This window comes from Phasianus colchicus, chromosome 19 (genome assembly GCF_987193195.1).
Source record: "Phasianus colchicus chromosome 19, bPhaCol1.hap1.1, whole genome shotgun sequence".
Taxonomy (NCBI): domain Eukaryota; kingdom Metazoa; phylum Chordata; class Aves; order Galliformes; family Phasianidae; genus Phasianus; species Phasianus colchicus.
The window spans coordinates 6,428,957-6,446,627 of NC_143454.1; the positions used below are offsets into that span (position 1 = coordinate 6,428,957).

A 17,671-nucleotide genomic window follows, 5' to 3' on the forward strand; every position below is an offset into this window, starting at 1 on the left:
GCCAGAGTTTGCTGCCCATTTGTGATGGTCTCACCAGCTCAGCTCCTGCCCAGGGCTGGCTCTGGCTGGGATCTCATGCATGCTCTGTCCTTCTGGTGTCAAGGAGGTGGCTTTGCTGGAGATCACAGCCCAGCGTTTCCTACTCTATTACAGAGGATGATAAACAGTGACTGATGGTTTAGCCAAGAGGGTCGGCAAAGAGGAGAGCTCTGACTTCTGGGGCATGTTAGAGTAGTTTAAGACAAAAGAGGCAGGAAAAAAAAAACAACAAGGGAGTGGCAAGAGGAAGGAGATGGATCTCAGCTTCGTGAACGACGCCTTTGATGAATGTTTGAGATCTAACCTTGCTTTAAAAAATTAATATTGCCCGGAGCCCAGAAGTAAAATGAAGCAGTATATCTAACCTGCCAAGAGCACAGCATTGGCATCGGCCGTGCTTCTGCCCCTGTAGTGTTGTTTGTGCTGGGATTTGAGGATGACTGATAACATAAATGATGGCTGAGGAGTGAAGCCACTGCTCCACATCCCTGGCTTCCCTTGGAGCTCCTCGCAGCACCAAAGCCTGTTAAGTGGTGACAGGTTTAGAGCGGGGAGGGATGTCATCCTGTGAGGGAAGAAATGTTCAAACAAGTCCAATGGAATAATAATCTAAAATCAAAGTTCCATGAGCTGCAAATGGGACTTCCAGCTTTCCGAAAGGAGCCTCGTTACTGAAATGAAGGGCTGTCAGGGATTAGAAAGGTGAAGTCACCTCTCCTGCATGAAATTGCCCGGGGCTTCACACTCACATGTAAGCTGCCATCCCATTCCAGCTGTGCTGCCTGCACAGATGCCACCGTTTTCCATACTGAAAATTGGGAGAAAACGCTCAGCAGAGGGATTTTGATGCCTATTCACAGCTTTCCTCTTGCCAAAGTTAAGATCATCCTCCTGCTTGGTCTTGGCAACTTTTCCCTTTTGTGTGCTCCTTCAAAGAGTTTGTTCAGCTTGTTTTTTCCTCCCTGAATCCCTGGCAGCTATCTTTAATTAAATCGCAATTCCCTGGGTGGCTTCCCTCTTCTGCTGCTGATTAGCGTAGCCAGTATCTATAACCCCCTGCTGCTGGAATCAGGACTTACAGGTCTCACGTTTCCCAAATCTCTTCTCCATCTCCCTCTGAATACAAGTGTTCCCATTAATAATGATAAAAGCATCTTACAGAGCTTCTCATTCCTCTGGGTCCCAAAAGGCTTTCCAGGCTCTGAAGGGAGATAGGCTATCCACCCAACACATCCCAAAAAGCTGCAGAACAATGCAGCACGTGCCCTGCGATGGAAGTGTTGTGTGAGATAAGTGCATCCTCATGCTATAGTCCCCTATGAGCACAGCCTGTGTCACTGGATGAAACCTGTGGCAGGTGTATGAATCAAAATACGGAAAGCAGCGGATGCTGTGCTCATACTGATGGAGGGAGGATTGCCATAACGGTTCTGCAGAGCAGCCCTGCCTAACACAGCTGCCCCTCTCCAGTTGAACCAGCTGCCTCCACACTAAATGCAGCTTTTTAGCTCACTTTCCCTTCTGAAAGAATGTTTTCCCTTTTAGCCCATCTTCACCCCATTCCCTGCAGCAACTGCTTGCTTAGTGCCGCGTCTGAAAGAAAAATATCACTAACTGATGTTACCCCTTCTCCCACAGCACCATGGCTTTGTAGCTGTCCCCTGCCTTCCATCGGCTCATGATGCTCATTAGGGGATAGCAGGACTGAGGCTCAGTGCATTATGGAGGACATTATCACAGTATTTTAACCCTGCCGTTATTTCTCTTGATATTTTTCTTTCCTTCTCCCATTCCTTACCTTGTGTTCTTTTCCTTGACATCTTAATTCTAGGGCTCCACAGGATTGGTTTTTAGAAGGTTTTTTTTTTTCTCCTCTGCAGATACATATTGCTTTGTCACAGCCTGTTTCACTTCAGAATTTTTTTCTCCCTCTTATATTATTTTTCTTTTCCTTTCAAGAAATATAACTGCCAAAATGGAATCAAATTTGATGCAATCTCTATTTAAAAGACTTTGATTGCAGGGAGAGGAGGTTAAATGTCAATGAATACATTGCTTGAGCTTTTCTGTGAAGAATTTCAACTAATTGTTGCATATATGCATATTTTTTAATACAAAAAAAAAAAAAATTATCAGCCCCCAGAACTCTCATAAATTTCTCTGACAAACCTGACAATGGATGAGAGACAGAAAAAGACACTTCTCGTTTATAGATGGGATTGAGCTGTAGATGCCCCATTCATTGCAGGGGAGTTGGATGGCCTTTAAAGGTCCCTTCCAACTCAAACAATTCTGTGATTCTATGATTTAATTTCCCCTTCACTGTTAAAACCTTCTCCAGCTCTTCTTCTGCTTTTTCCTCTTTTGCTGTTTCAAGCTGTTTACTGCAGAAGCCTCCTCATCTGCTCAGTGGGTGATATCAGTTCACACCTCTTTGTTCTCTTCATTCGTAGGAATAAAGTGTCACAGAATTCATACCCCAGTGTCATAACCCATAGAGAACATGAAGTTTGTCCTGTTGAGTTTGGAGAGGGTTGGATTTTTCTCTTCTCACTCACCGTGAAATTAAGTGTGAAGTGGCCATTAGATGGCTTGGAGCTTCAGACTCACTAATTCAGAATGTCCTGGATGCCACAGTAACAAGGAACAAGCCTATCCACGATGATGCCAGCACATCCTCCCTCTTTGGTTTCCTCTGGAAACAAGAAGAGAAAACTATTTCAGCTCCTCAAAAACAACAACAGAAGTATGAGTCTAAAGATGCACAAAGGTTTGGCATTTAAATATCACAGCTGTAGCCTTCTTAGAAATACCAGCGATACATAATGAATTATAGATTGGGCTGAGCTGCAAAATTCACCCCCCCTGCCTGTCCTTTTGCAGAGTCCTGGTCTGACCCAGGGGTTTGGTTCAGGTCCATCTCTGATTCTGAGTTTGCTCCCTCTCTGATCTCTGACTTTTCCTGAACCCCCTCAGGTCTAGCTCTGAATATTAATGAACTGGGAAGGTATTGTCAGGCAAAGGGAAGCAAAGCCATGGTTTAAACATCCAACACTTGAGCTCAGGGTGGAGTTAGAGCTCCTGAAGCTCCTCGGTATGGGCTGTTTTACTTTTCTTTTTCTCCCACTCCAGTAATAGTGTTGTTAACATTCCTTAACATGAAAGGTTAAATCTTCAAGGGATTCCTGCACAGTGGCACTGGTCGGTGTTCACCCATCCTGACACTAAAGATGCAGAGGGAAGCAGGGATATGCATGTCCAGCAGTTTCAATAGCAGTGTTTGTTGCCACGGCCCACATCTTTGATCTGTTCCCTTATTTTGCAGCAGTACCCTGACCTCACAGTATCTCTCCCATCTTAGCATCCCTCCTTGTTTTCCTTCTCAGCAGCATCCCTGCGGTCACAAAGGACAGAACAGCCAATGTGGGAAAGGATGTTAGCCCAACCCTGCTCAGACATTTTAACCCAGTGCAGAAGTATCTGTTTTACCCAGGTGATGCTGACTGTTTGGCTCCTGCTTCACACCATTGTCTCTTCCAGTTTGAGGTGTTCCGCCAACATGAGAAAGTGTTGTCACCATTGCCACCACCTTGTAGAGGCTCATTGGCACTGGTGAGGGCAGGAAGGTGAGCAGCAGCCGCTAGGTCTGGGATTTACAGCAGTGAGAGATGTTTGTCAGCAGGAGGAGAAGGCTATCAGTCCTGAGAAATCCTGTCTAAGTGAAAATTGAAACTGTCAGACTGCCTGCGTTCGCTGCTCTGTCTCTGCTCTAGGACTTTTTAATTATTATTCCTCGCTGGATTTTTTTACACTTCTCTCTCAGCTTCATCTAGAAAAGCAGAGTGAATCCCTTGTGACCTCAGGACATGCCGCCTTCTGTCTTCCTCCTTGCACAGTTGTTGGGTCAGCCCTGGGCAGAGCCATGCACACTCACTTCCCCTCAGGACCCTGTGCTCCCTGCAGAACCTCTTTTTCCTTTTCTGGAGAGGTTTGCATTCATTTCCATTAGTGCAACTGATAATGTTTGCATGGCTCGAGAGAAGACTTAATTTGGAATAAAAATGTTTATATCTCACCTTTCCCCCTTACTCCCCTCCTCCCCTCCCTCCATAGCACAGAGGATGCTCAGTGCTTCCCAGGCCCATGGCACAGCATTTTTGTGCCTCCAGTCCAGGCATAACTCATCAGTCTGGCAGCTGACAGGACTTAGTAGGAAACTATCATACAGGAGAGAAGAGCTGTAGTGCCCTACAGCAGCCAGAACATTTGTATCTTCTTTGAGCTTAAACCACTGAGCCTTTCCATTCCTTCCTCCTTACTTTGATGCCAGGGCTTTGGCTTTTGTTGCTTAGTCCTGGTGCTTAAGTACACATCCTGTACAGGAAAGAACCACAGGACAAAGATGGACTGTGCTGTGATTCAGGCCACCAGCATCTCCAGCCTATACATGGCACCTACTGAAGTCACTCTAAATTCCATTCTGCAACACTTACATCGTGGTGCTGCTTCTCAGTGCCCAGGGCTGCTCCATACCTGGGACAGCAGAGCCAATGCTCAGAGCCAGGATGGGTCATATGAGATGAACTCCATCTTGGCATCATTGCCTACAGATCCTGTCTCCAGAAGCCCTCCTTTATCAAGCAAATGACAGCCTGACCTCCCAGGAGCCCTGAAAATAGGCTGAAAATAAGCACAGTCCCAGGTTAGCAGGCAGGCTTAATCCTCTGCAGGGCACTGCAGGAGGACAGCTGCTCTGCAGATCTGCAGTGCTTTGCTATCAGACAGCCACAGTCCCACTCGGAGGACTTTCACCCTCCAGCTAGTTTGCTTTGCACGGAGCTGTTTGGGACAGATATATACATAAACAGAGAGGGAAGTGTGTCGTGATGCTGTTTTAGCATACTCTTTGTTTCAGAGATGTTGGAGTTTGGTGTTGTTGGGAGGTGGAGCTGGTCTTTGTTTCCTCACCAGCCATTTGGTGAAAAGCTTTGGCAGGAAAAAAGACCTTCCCAGGAGAATCACAGAATCATGGAATGGGTTGGATTGGAAGGGACCTCAAACATCATCCAGTTGCAGCCCCTGTTATGGACAGGGTTGCCAACCACTAAATCAGGTACCAGATCAGGTTGTCCAGGACTCTGTCCAGCCTGGCCTTGAGCCCCTTCAGGGATGGAAGCTCATAATTAAGTGAAGCCAGCTTGGTGGGCTACAGAGAGTCTGAAATTGCAGAGTCAGAAAGCACTACTTAAAGTTTCAAAGCGTTCAAATAGATTTTGTAAGATGATTTCTGAGCCTGTTTTAACTTGTAAGCGTCTACATATCAACTAGGAGATGCTTATTGCTTGCAGACTGAGGTTCAATGTGCTGAAGACATAGGAAAACACTGTAGGAGTCCATCTCCAGTGCAGTCAGGCACTGTAGGAGCAGGTATGCCCATATTTTTAGTAGTATTTTTCCTTAGTCCTTAAAATCTTACTCATGGAAGTAGAACAGAGGGACAAGAGACAAGAAAACAAACTGCTGATAGTCATTGACAAAACCAGTGTCAATACTGGTAGCGGTAATTAGAATTGGGCAGTCACAGTGCTTTGACTTTATGGCTTTGTGCCAGTCTCATCTCATCCAATGCCGCCCAAGTCTGTTGTTCAGTAAGAGCCAAACACTTCCAAATTCTCCCAGTAATGCCATAGTTGCTGCAGCCTGAAGGACCAAGCTCCTGTGATGGAAAGGCAGCAATGATGGAAGTCAACGCAGAGACATCCCATTGTGTCCCTTCATCTCTGCAGAAGCCCATCCTAGCAGACGTTTCTTTTTTTATTTCCTTTTTGCATTTCCACTTCCCATTAAGCCTCGTCAGCCCTTTTATTAAGGTTTATTTTTACCTCAGTGCAAGAGGTGAGGAGCACATGGCTCTGGCTCTGACTGCTTGGCATTTTGTGCGGGTTGTACCACGTGGTGCTTCATACCCAGCCAAAAATAACTCTGTGCACCGAGCTGCTTGCCTACCCACAGAGACCACATATTCCCAACTCCTTTGCTTTTGTTTTAGGGTGATTTCTTTGGATGGCAGGGGGGTGAACAGCAACTGGGTTTGGAGCTCGAGGGACAGGAGAAAGCAGCGTGACATCATGATGTGTTTCTGCTTTTTCAAATAGCTGATCCTTGTGTTTCTCTCCTTCTCCCTTTGCTAAGAGAGAGGAGAAGTGAGGAAAAGGCAACGTTTCTCAGCACCAAGCAGGCCTGTGTTTGAATAGAAAAAATAAAGGAAGCGTTGGAGAAAAGATTTGCGCTCATGATGAGCACTCACCGGAGAGCATTAGGAGTGAGGTAAAAGAAAGCAAAGTGATTTACACCAACATGAGGTCCCCCTGCCTTCAGCAGGAGTAACAGGAACCTGATGGCCCTCGGTAGTTGGGCTTTGCTACAGAATCCCTTCCTTTAGAAACAAAGCAAGAGTAGGAAGAGCAGAGCTGTGCATGATGATGGTGCCCATAGTGCTGCTGCAGAACTGCCCCAGCCATGGCAAATGTCCATGGCACCGAATGCAAAGCACAGAGAAAATGAATCAGTTGACATATTTATAATGGAGTATCAGTTGTTTTCAGGCTGTTTGATTTTGAATCTGGTGTTTACCATTAGTAAAACTGTCTTGAACTAGCTCTATTTCCTGTGAACACCCACCCAAATGAATTCTGAAAGTGTAACTTTCTGAAAGCCATTTTTTCTTTTTTTTTTTTTTTTTTTTTGTTACATTTTGGTTTGTCTCAGAACTGGAAAAAAAATGCAATTATTTTTCCTCTTTATCTTAACAGGTCTTTACCTTCCAATCAGACAAGATTATTAAATCAGAAAATTCCTGGTTAGTCATACAGTAGTGATAAGCAGGTGGTTTCTGTGCAAATACTAGGCTTTTTAAATTCAAAATCCTTGTCACAGAAGCTCAGAGGAGGGAAACAACTCCCTGCTGGAGGTGATGTGATGCCTACCTTCCCATGCACGTCCTGTGCCTGACAAATAGGTGACAATAGGACAAAAGATAATCAATAGGACATGAGGTAAGAGCTTTAAGTTGCACCAGGGGATGTTCAGGTTGGATTTTAGAAAAAGTTTCTTCCCAGAAAGAGCAATGATGCCTTGGCACAGCTGCCCAGGGAGTGGTGGAGTTACAGAATTGTGGAGATGTGGCACTGAGGGCCGTGGTCAGTGGGAATGATGAGATGGATTGGGGTTGGACTTTGGAATCTTAGAGGTCATTTCCAACCTTAATGGTTCTATGACACCGCTTGAATGAAGAGATCCTACCCTGCAGGGTGAGCACACATATCAGTGTGTTGGAGTGTAGAGAACAGAACAGGGGGAGTAACAATGCTGGAAGTAACTCTACCCTAAACAGAGAGCTGGGAGATTCATTTTCTATATTAAAGTATTGATTTTTCATAAACTAAGAACACAAAAGGCCATCGAAAACAATCAAGCCCCAGTGTAGGAAGCTGAAAAATTAGACAGCACTCTAAGCCCTCATGGTTGTGATTTGTGACAATGCTTTCCATTAAAAAACCCTTATTTATAGGCAGTGAACTTCTAAAATGTCAGAGGTGTGGTTCCAGCACTCTGAAAGTTTGTTTCCCCTCCAGCAGGATGCTGCAGATCTCCAGTGCAGTCAGGCACTGTCAGCAAACTCAGACTGATGAAATTCCTGGTATGTTCTGCTTGTGGCTACACTAAACAGATCCTCAAAGCAGTCTTTCAGTTCAGCTTTTCAGCTGTTGCATTATCATCTGCTGATGGGAAATAAGAGAGAAGTTCAAAGCTGAATTAAGGTATCACCCAGTTCCCAGAGGAAGTGGTCACTGGAAAACTCTTCTCAGGGATGTAGTCAACCTGGGATTGGTGTAAAAGATTGCACATCCCTGCTTAAAGCAGAATCCAACTGAGGTTCATGCAGAAACTGTAAGTATAAAAAAATCTACGGCCTTGGTTACGCAGCAAGGCAGAGCAGTAAATCATAATGGTCTCATGTTTGAAATTTATGAATCCATTACATTCTGAATTAGTTACATTTCAATTTGTTGGTTCTAGATCATTTTTATTTCATCAGAAGAAAGGAGAATAGTAAGGAGTTGGGTTTTGTGCTTAAGTGTAAATTAAGGCACCGTCAGACTGGGTTGGAAATCAAATCTGCAGCCAGACGTCAGCAGTCCTTGGACTTTCATCAGCACGGGTCTGAAAACCTGGATCCATATCTAGGAAAAAACAGGATATTGTAGGGAAACTGAGATGCTTGTCACCCTGAAATACTGTCACTCCCATCACACACACGTACTGTTTTCTTGGGGCAGGGCAGAAGCCCTGGGTGCAAATAACCCCAGCTGAAGTCCTGCACTTTGGGCATCAAGATCCCATTGGTATGGAAGTGGCTTAATTGGCTTGGGAGGAGAGATCAGAGAAATGGTTTGGGTGCAGAACCAGTCACCCCAGTACACTTTCACTCTTGAGGGTTATAGTTGTGTCTTTTTCTGTTAGATGTGATTTTAAATAAACACGAGGGGACCAGCCAGGCCTCAAATGCAGGTTTCTAAGCAACACAAGTAAATCTACATCTGCATTTAGAGGTGCAGGCAGGACATCTCCAGACTGCTCTAGTTTTCTTTCCTCCTTTTCCTTCCTTTTAGAAACATGGAGTTTAAGCACAGGAAGAAAATGAATAATAAAAAAAGATCTTTCCTTCGTAGGGATGGATAATTATAGGAGACTGCACGAAGAAGGGCAATAGAAAATGTGCCTCCATTTCAAGGTATAACATAACACTGTTGTCACCACATCTGGACATTTTTGGCACTTATTGTTGACTGCCCAGGTCTAGGGAGTCACCAGGAATAAAATGATGAAAGGTAAAGATGGGCACATTGTGTTTATGCACCAGTATAAGGCAGGTAGGGAGAAAAACAAGAGTAGCTTCAAACTTGCAGAACCTCAAGGCAGATGAAAAACAATTGCACTGGACAGGATATAAGGCAGGACAGAAACAGAGTCTTACACTGAAAAGGCATCACTTTGTTTGTTTGCTTCTCCCATGTTCAGAGAGACGCTTGCTTGCATGTGTTGGGAGATTTAACTCTGTGCAGATGGGAGGAAATGATTTTCAAACTACCTGTTTGTAAGCTAGCTCGAAAATGACAGCGCTGCCACTGCTCCTTTTGTTCTAAACACCCAATTAAACTGGCTGTTTACACCTTCCTGCCAGATTCCTGTCTCCCAGCTGAAGGGAGCTGAGCAGCTAATGAGGCACAGCACAGGGACTGGCTGGGAAAGGCAGGAGGTTCCCAAAGATTTGCAGACTCAGCCCACAGCTGCGGCAGAGGGAGGTTGGGCTGGGGCAGGTGGGATCCTTCCTGGCCCTGTGGTGAATGAGGGGCACATCTGGGTGGCAGCTGTGCCACCGAGCAAGCTGTGGGCAATGGGCAGCCAAGTAGTGCCCTGGAAGGTAGAAACAGAACAATTGTAGCTTGACTTTTCCTCATTTATAGTGGAGCATCGCTTCTGGATGTTATTGTTTAAAGAGGAATTTTATCATACAGTGGCTTAGATTAGAAGTGACCTTGAAGATCATCAGGATCCAGCCCCTGCTGTGGTTTTCCCCCAAGCTCAGGCTGCCCAGGACCCATCCTGGCCTCGGGCACCTCCAAGGATGGGACATCCATAGCTCTGGGAAGCAGTACCAGTGCTTCACCACCTTCTGAATAAAGAATTTCTTCCTAACATCTAACCCAATTTCCCCTCTTTTAGTTTAAAGCCATTCCTTCTTGTCCTAGTAATAATAGGCCATGTAAAAAGTCAGCCCCTCTCCTGTTTGTAAGCTCCCTTCATGTACTGGAAGGCCACAATGAGATCTTGTCATAGCCTTCTCTTCTCCAAGCTAAATAAATAAAAGGGAGCTGATGATCAGAGCAGCCAAACTGGCTGAGCAAAGCTGTTGCTCTGACTCCAACAGAGATATCATTAAGAAGTTGCTACCCAATGAGTGATCCTACATCCAACACCAGTACCAATGGACGAGGTATGTTTGTTGCCTGCAGCTGCAGGACTTGATGACTGCAGTGGCCTCTTGGGGAAGAGCTGTGCTTTTCAGCCTCCGGGTAAGTCTCCTGCTAGAGCTTTGAAACATTCTCCTAATCTTGAAATTTCTGAAGCAGAAAGCAAAGCATTCCTCATTTGGTGAGTGTGGTAGGGTGAGGCAGACTTTTGGCATTTTGAGCAGAGCAATCCTTATTCTCATGTTACAGAGGTAAAAAGATATTCTGACCTGTAGTACTAACAGCCTGCACACCACAATGGACAATCAACTGTAGTAGAATTGCCTGTTTGTTTTCTGGCTCTCTCAGTAGCCAGTGGATAAGGCAAAATTTATGCTTTTATAAAATGTTATAAAATTCTGGTCAAGGCAAAGACTTGCGTTACGAGTTGTACCACTGGGCTTGAGATTTACCTTGAATAAATATGAACGTGGCATCTCCTTACTTAAGGAGCCCACTTAACTCAGCATGAAGCTCTAAGTACATCTGCTTCCCTTTCAAAGAAAGCTGCAGATCTGCAAACAGGACAGAAAGAGCCCCAAAAGGAAAAGTCTGCTCAGCAAACTTTCCAACAAGCCCTTGAAGCTACAGCCTCTCAGCAAGTGGTAAGGACCTCAGATGTTCTCTCATCCTGAGGCAATGCGAGTCTGATTAGGTTTGATTGTGTGTTCTGCAGGCATTATCGATCAGTCGGATGATTGATGCCTTGGTTGCTGTCAGTGCCTCATCTTTGATGTAATTGCATGAATAATTTGCCAAGGCCAAGCACTTTGTCCCCAAAAGTGTTAATTATATGATATATGTGTGTGTATATATTTAATTTCTCTCTCAACAGAGATTAAGTTACTTCTAAACGTTCTGTATGCCTCACCCAGAAAGCAGAGAAGTGCAATTCCATAAATTAATGGATTTACACAGATTCAAACCTGAAAGGTTGTGAGGTATGGATGAATCTTTTCCACATTTCCTCCGAGACTATGAACAGTACAAACTCCGTTGACACTGGGTTTATATTGCATGGAGCCTGGTAGTTTCAGTCCTGGGATTCAGAAGAATCCCTAGCAGGAAGGCTTGTGACCCTGAGCAGCTCAGCACAATGTTTATCCTTGCAAACAATGACAGTACATATATAAATATATAGATATTATAGCTGAAGTGGCACCAGATGGATAATTGCAGCCCCTGAGTGCCTAATCTACTCTCCAGGACATGGGCAGTTTTCTGAGCCAACAAAACTTAATTGAACTTTCCGTTCCAGCTGGAAAAGGTTATGGATCTAGCAAGTGCAAACGGAAGGCAGGATGAAAAGGTCAGATGTTCTGTTCTCTTCGTAATGGATTGACCGGGGACATGTTTTTATCTTTCTCGCAACCGCTGGATTGTAAAACTTAATTAGCAAGTCACTTCTCTCCCCTATCTGAAGGCATGTGTATGATGATTACACATAGATCACTTTTTATGGACATGTCATGTTTTCATTTGAGAGTAACAGCCTGCATGAGGGACGTTCTTGCCACCTATTTACATCAATAGTTTAGAGAAGAGCCAGTAGGACAAAAATGAAATCTATCCTTGACATCAGATGTGTCAGTTCTGCTTCCAACAACATCTACTGATGTGGAGCTGCACTCACTCAGACTGCATCTGCTATGGGGTGCGGTGACAAAGGAGGTGTTACAAACACAAGTGAAGAAGAGCCAGCACATTTAGGGCTGGATGCATGGACAGGGATTGTGACGTGATGTGAGACAAAATACAAAGAGAGACAGAAAAACAAAGGGAGATTTTTCCCACGGTAAAGAAAAATATGCAAAAATATGGCAAAAAATACAGCAATGTTCAAGTTAAAAAAGACAAGGCTGCCCCTACATCCTACCTGGAGAGCAAAGTTCTTGGAGTTGAGAAGTGCTGTCTCATCATCTGAAAGCAAATCTTGCGTCTCCAAAGAAGTAATCACATGGGGATGAGCATTTATTTTAGATTCAACTTGAAGGTAGAACATCCAGCAATAAGGATAGTCAAGAATTGGAATAGACTGCTGTGAGGTTGGAACCACTGGAGGTTTTTAAAAGCAGGTTAAAAAACAATCTGTCAAGGAAGATTTATGCGTAGCTGATCGATCTCTGGGGTGGGATAGACAGAGTGACCTCCTGAGGTCTCCTATTTTCTAGTTTGTTTTTTTTTGTGATTCTATGTACTTTTGCTTCCTTTTTTTCCCCTGCAGATCATGCCCAGAGCATCAAGCATGGTCTCAGCAAATCAAGAACTGTCATCTGTGGGATGAAACCTGAGTTAGTCATACACATGCAGAAAATCACACTGCAAACTGCATGTAACACTATAACATGATGGAAAACACAGCAGTGACAGTGGGGTAGCTGAGTCACAGGCTGCAGGAAATGAGGATAAGCCCAATTACAACAGCTGTGGACAAAAAAAAACCCAAAGGAAAATAGCTGCTTACCTTCAGAAGGCCTCAAGTACACAGGGATCCCCACCAAGATACCCCCACCTCCACTATCAACCCTTAAATGAAGTCTGGGAAGGGGTGGATCCTGGCTCCATCCCTTCTGGTCACTCAGTACATTGCATACAGCTGAGCTCCCCTAGGTTGGCCCTGCCTTCCCACCAGGTGCTCAATCACTGCTTCAAGCCCTGAATTAGCATTTCTGCTATGCTATGGAAGATCTTTTCAAAGTGGGAAGTGGGAAAGAAATTTTAAAAGGCATTTTAACTTTTCAGTGGGGTAATTTTGAAATCTAGCATTTCCCTTTCTATCCGGTAATATAGATATTAATAGGAACTATAACTAGATACGTGAGGCTCTGACTTCTTTGAGTTAAAGTTAAGCTTTGTAAGAAATCCTGTCATTTTCCTGGAAAGCTCAAACAATTAAAAAGAAGGATGATGAGAGCTACACTTAGCAGTACGAGAAAGAACAGAATATGATGGGACTTACTGTCAGTCAGAGTCTGGAGATTGAGACCCCTGTGCAGTGCAGCTAATTTATCTCCAGAGCCATCAAATTTGGTTTTCAAGTATTGTCAGATTCACCTTTCTTTTTCAGTGTTTGAGTCTTCCTTGACCTCAGCTGTCATCCCCATCAGATGTGCCAGAACTCTAGCATCCAAGCTCCTCTTTACACCTCCAGCATCTCCCACATTCATGTGCTGGGAAAAGAGCCCAGAACTGTGCAGTAATCTGGACTGCGTGTTTTGTTAAGGCCACACAAGACAAGGAGCACTAGTGGAAGGCACAATCTGTGGCTGGTGGTCCTCTTCACAGTGACTTTCCAGTGGTGAGAAGCCATCCCTACTCCTGTGGCAGGTGTCAGTGTTTAGGCACATTGAGCAACAAGCGTGGGAGAGACAAGTTTGGCTTTGGATTCAGCTTTTTTTAGAGCAGCAGCTTTTAATACTCTTGAAGCTTAGAGTCCAAGGGTTTTGATTTGGATCTTTTGCAAAGAGCAAGTTAAGCACTTTCCTTTGTAAGTGGGTTATTGTGTTTGTTACAAAACCAGGATGGATTGCTTTATGGGTGTTAGAGAGAACCCAGGGAACAAAGGCAAAACTTCCTGCTGAGAAACTCCTTGTGCTGAACAGCCAGTTCAGGAGAGAAGTTGCAAAGCTGTCAACTGAACCACACAGGGAAGATAAAGAGACAGGAGACACAGGCTGAACGTATCTGCAACACATCAGACAACACCGAGTCAATCAAAGAGTCATTAATCCATTGGACTACGAACTTTCCACTGCCAGATGCTGCCAGATCCATGTGTCAAGGGCCAGCAGAAGGAAAGCAGCATAGCAGGTACTGGTCACCAGGGACAACAAGACAAGAAACCCATTCAGTGTTGTTCTTTGCCTGGGAAACTGGGCAGAGTTCAGGATATTCAGGCCGTAAAAGGGAATTGCATAAAGAGGATGTTAATGAGTGATGGCTTTGCCACCGAAGGAACCATGCCACAAACGGATGCTCCATCACTCCCCTCCCTGCTCCTGTCTTCTCCATCCCCGCAATATTCCAATATTCCATTCTTAGGAATGTCATCCCTGGAGAAAAAAAAGCAAGAAGAAAGCCCGGCTGTATTTAAAGTTGGAGACATGCAGTCAAGGATAACACATGCAAGTCCTCATGAAACACAAAAATCTGAGCAATTTTTTTTTCCCTGAAACACCTTCCTTCAGAGCAGACTTTCTTTAATAACACCAGATGAGAACTCTGGCCTTGTGCATGCTGCCCATGCCTCGTGGAGGGCTGTATTTTCATTTCTTTAGAGCTAAAATATTGAAGTTGAAACGACAGTTTCCTGATTATGTTACACGCAGTAACAAAGTGATGACTCCATCATGATCATTCAGTATTCACGTGGGCTGGAGGTTTTTTTATCAAAACGCACTTAAACTAAAACAAAAATGTTCTGACCAAAGCCAGTGGTTGCAAACTTCAAAGGTGCATTCAAACTTCGATGGAGGTGTGACACTAAGCAGCAATGGTAATCACTATAGAGCTAAATGCTGTGGATTCCCTGCCACCTGAAACCCTTAAAAAGACACCCGTGCTTGATTTAAAGAGGTGTTACTGTATGAATGGAAAAGGAAAGGACTGATATAAATTAGCAGGTGAGAGACAAGACTTCAGATTAAATCAGAAGCTCCCAAGCAGTAGTATTTGCATCAGTGGTGATGTGAAATCTACTTCAAAATGGCATGTGAGTGATTCCAGGACAGTGCAATGCCATCTGCTGCCCATGCTCAGATTGCAACCCATCAGCCAGTGATTTTGGCCAGCAAAATCAATCTGGGTACCCACAAGTTCAGTAATCACCATAGGATCATGGAATGTCATTGTCTTCCCTTCTGCCGTTCAAATTACTTAATCAAGTTAACCTCAGTTGAGCCAATTAATTGCTTGGAGATTATCCAATCCTGTAATCTTGATCACTTAAAGGAGCGTCAAATAGATAACAAAAAAGGGAAAAGAAAAATAAAAAAGGACTGAATTTAAGAAAAGAAACATCCCAATTATCAGAGATACTTTGTGATACCTGGTGGAGGATATTCTGATCTGGGCAGGGAAAGGCCCAAAGCTCCTGTTCCATATTTTGAAATTCTAAAATCATTTTCTTTTTGAAAATAGGCAATATCTTTTATGCTTTTATATTTCTATAACTATTTTTAACCGGTTAAAGTTGTCCCTTATACATGTTCTGTTCAGCCTGTATTTATTTTTACTTTGATTTTGACACTTTTTTTCCTTCGCATATTCTTCATGACTGAACTTCTATTTTCAAATCCATTCTGAAGCGGGTGAAAATTTCATTAAAAAGCCTTGTAGAGGAGAAGTTTTGACAAGCTCTAAAACATCTTTGGTGCTGTTGTTGTTGTTGTGCCTGGTGCTGCTGCTGTTGGAACACATTTTAAATTGACCTTATCCATAAAAATGACATTTACATGGCATAATTCAGTGCTATGTAGAGATACCTAACCTAACAGAATACATGAAGCAACATAGCTATTTAGTACACAGCTCTGTCTGAGCTGATCTACCCTCTGGGATCCCATTTATTTCATACAATATTGATGCTGACCTGCAAGAATAAGTTATTTTCATTTACTGTAGTCTACAGCATGCAGATAGGCAGTGAGCATGAGGTGACTGACGTGCTCTAAGTTTGGACCACCAGTTATCACAGTAACTCCATCTCTTTGAACTGCATCTTTAAAGTGGTGAGGTCCCTCCAGTAGAAGACATTTTCTCTATGCAGCTGCCATGCTCTCAGCCTTTGCCTCTGAACAGAATTCTTTGGTTTGTAGCACAAACCTTTGTCAGTTTGTAAACTGGAGATAACAATACATCATTTGCCCCTATGGGAATTTCTGTAAAGATTCATCAGCCAATGTTAGTGAAGTGCTGTTGTGTATAGCATTATTGCTGGACGAGCAAATGTTATTGCTTAAAGAAAGAAAAAAAGAAAAAAGAAAAAAAAAATGATGTAAGAAAAAGAAAGGCATAAAGGCAGAAAATAGCCAATGTCAATGTTTATAAAATTTCTGCTTCCTCATAAATACCGAAGTTCTATAATCCTCACTGGCGCTGTTGATTATTTATCTGCATTTGAATTTTAATGAATAAAAACCCATTTATTTGTCACAACCCCTACAGTCCTGGCTCTCTGCAGAATTCTCCTTTCCATTTCAAAGCGTTTATTTTTTGGTGATTTTTAGCATGAGGACAAGACCGACAGACAACCCTAGATCTAAACATCCAACTCATAGCTGAAAAGAGAAGCTGCAATTTCAACCCCACCACAGCTCTTGAACCAGAGCTCCATGACTCTTCCCATACAAGAAGCTATGGAAGTGTTATGGCGACTATGGGGATGGTATATACAGCCAGAAGGAAGGATGTAATGCACGGAGACTTGGCTGAACAGCAGGAGAGCTAGGGCTCAGATCCTGGCTTTCATCTCTCATAGGGACATCCCATGTCCCTCTCTCCTGGTACACCACCCCCCATCCACATTTTTGGGGGCATATCTTCCATGTCCATCCTGCACATTTAGTAAAGTAGTCACCTGAGGAGCAGATTTCTGTGTGCTCACTGAGTGCGTGAGCTCAGCTCCACAGAAACCCCATCACGAGTCTGAGAAAGCTTCACCTGCAATTCATGTGAGCATATGCAATAAAATACACCAAGCTCACCGTGTCCATGTGCCATGCGTGCACTCTGTGCTCGTCCATGTGCATCAAATAACTCCTGCACGGACCTGTGACAATCCTTCTACTTCATTTGCATTCACCCATCTGTAAGTAGAAGGACCGACATTTTCCTGTAATGGAAGATATTATCTGTGTACCATAAGTGTCCATAAAGAAAAAACATTTAGGCAAGAGACTGTACCTGGTTTTCAAAGAAGCTCTTCAGGAAGTGATTTCAGGCACATTTTCCTGATTTCTGTCAACTAGGAGTGTAATGCATTGTCAGTATTTCTACCAGTGAAAGACAATGGAGAAGAAGCCTTTTATCCTCTTGTCACATTCCTTTTTAGGCAGATGCTTCAAACTGGGATGCTGGTCCAAATACTAATTACACACTCCCTTTTCTCTAGGGTAAGTAATACCACCAGAGGAAATACAATAAAAACTAGGCCTGTTTACTCCAGATTTATACACAAGGTGAATCCTAGCAGGATGATTTTTTACTGGAGTGAATAAATATAACATCTTCAAAGTCAGGGAAGTCTTGCAAGTCATAATGACTACCATTCAAACGTGAAGTTCACTTGTGCCTCTGTTATCTCTTCCCATAACGTTCTGTAGTAACAAAGAGCAACCGTAATTTCGGCAGATGAAGCTTTGCAGTATTCCAGCACCTAAGATAAGTATTGTCCTCACTAAGCAGAGAAGCACAGGGAAATGAAATGTCTTGTTCCAAAATGTGCAGAGAGTCATTGTTCAATTTGGTTTAAAAGCCATGTCCTCTGCTAGCTCGTTCTGTGTTCCAATAACCAAAGCACTCTTCTGGCTACAGAAAGTATCTGTGTGATCCAGGTAATG

General features: G+C 43.7%; 1 long non-coding RNA gene across 1 annotated transcript; it reads right to left on the reverse strand.

Annotated features, from left to right (window-relative positions):
- Window positions 1–7,746: 7,746 nt before the first annotated feature.
- On the reverse strand, window positions 7,747–12,608 carry LOC149915452 (uncharacterized). The gene is made up of 3 exons (XR_016458978.1): window positions 12,577–12,608; window positions 11,989–12,385; window positions 7,747–8,282 (listed from the first exon to the last, which is right to left on the reverse strand). It is a non-coding gene; the product is annotated as an uncharacterized LOC149915452 (long non-coding RNA).
- Window positions 12,609–17,671: the final 5,063 nt, after the last annotated feature.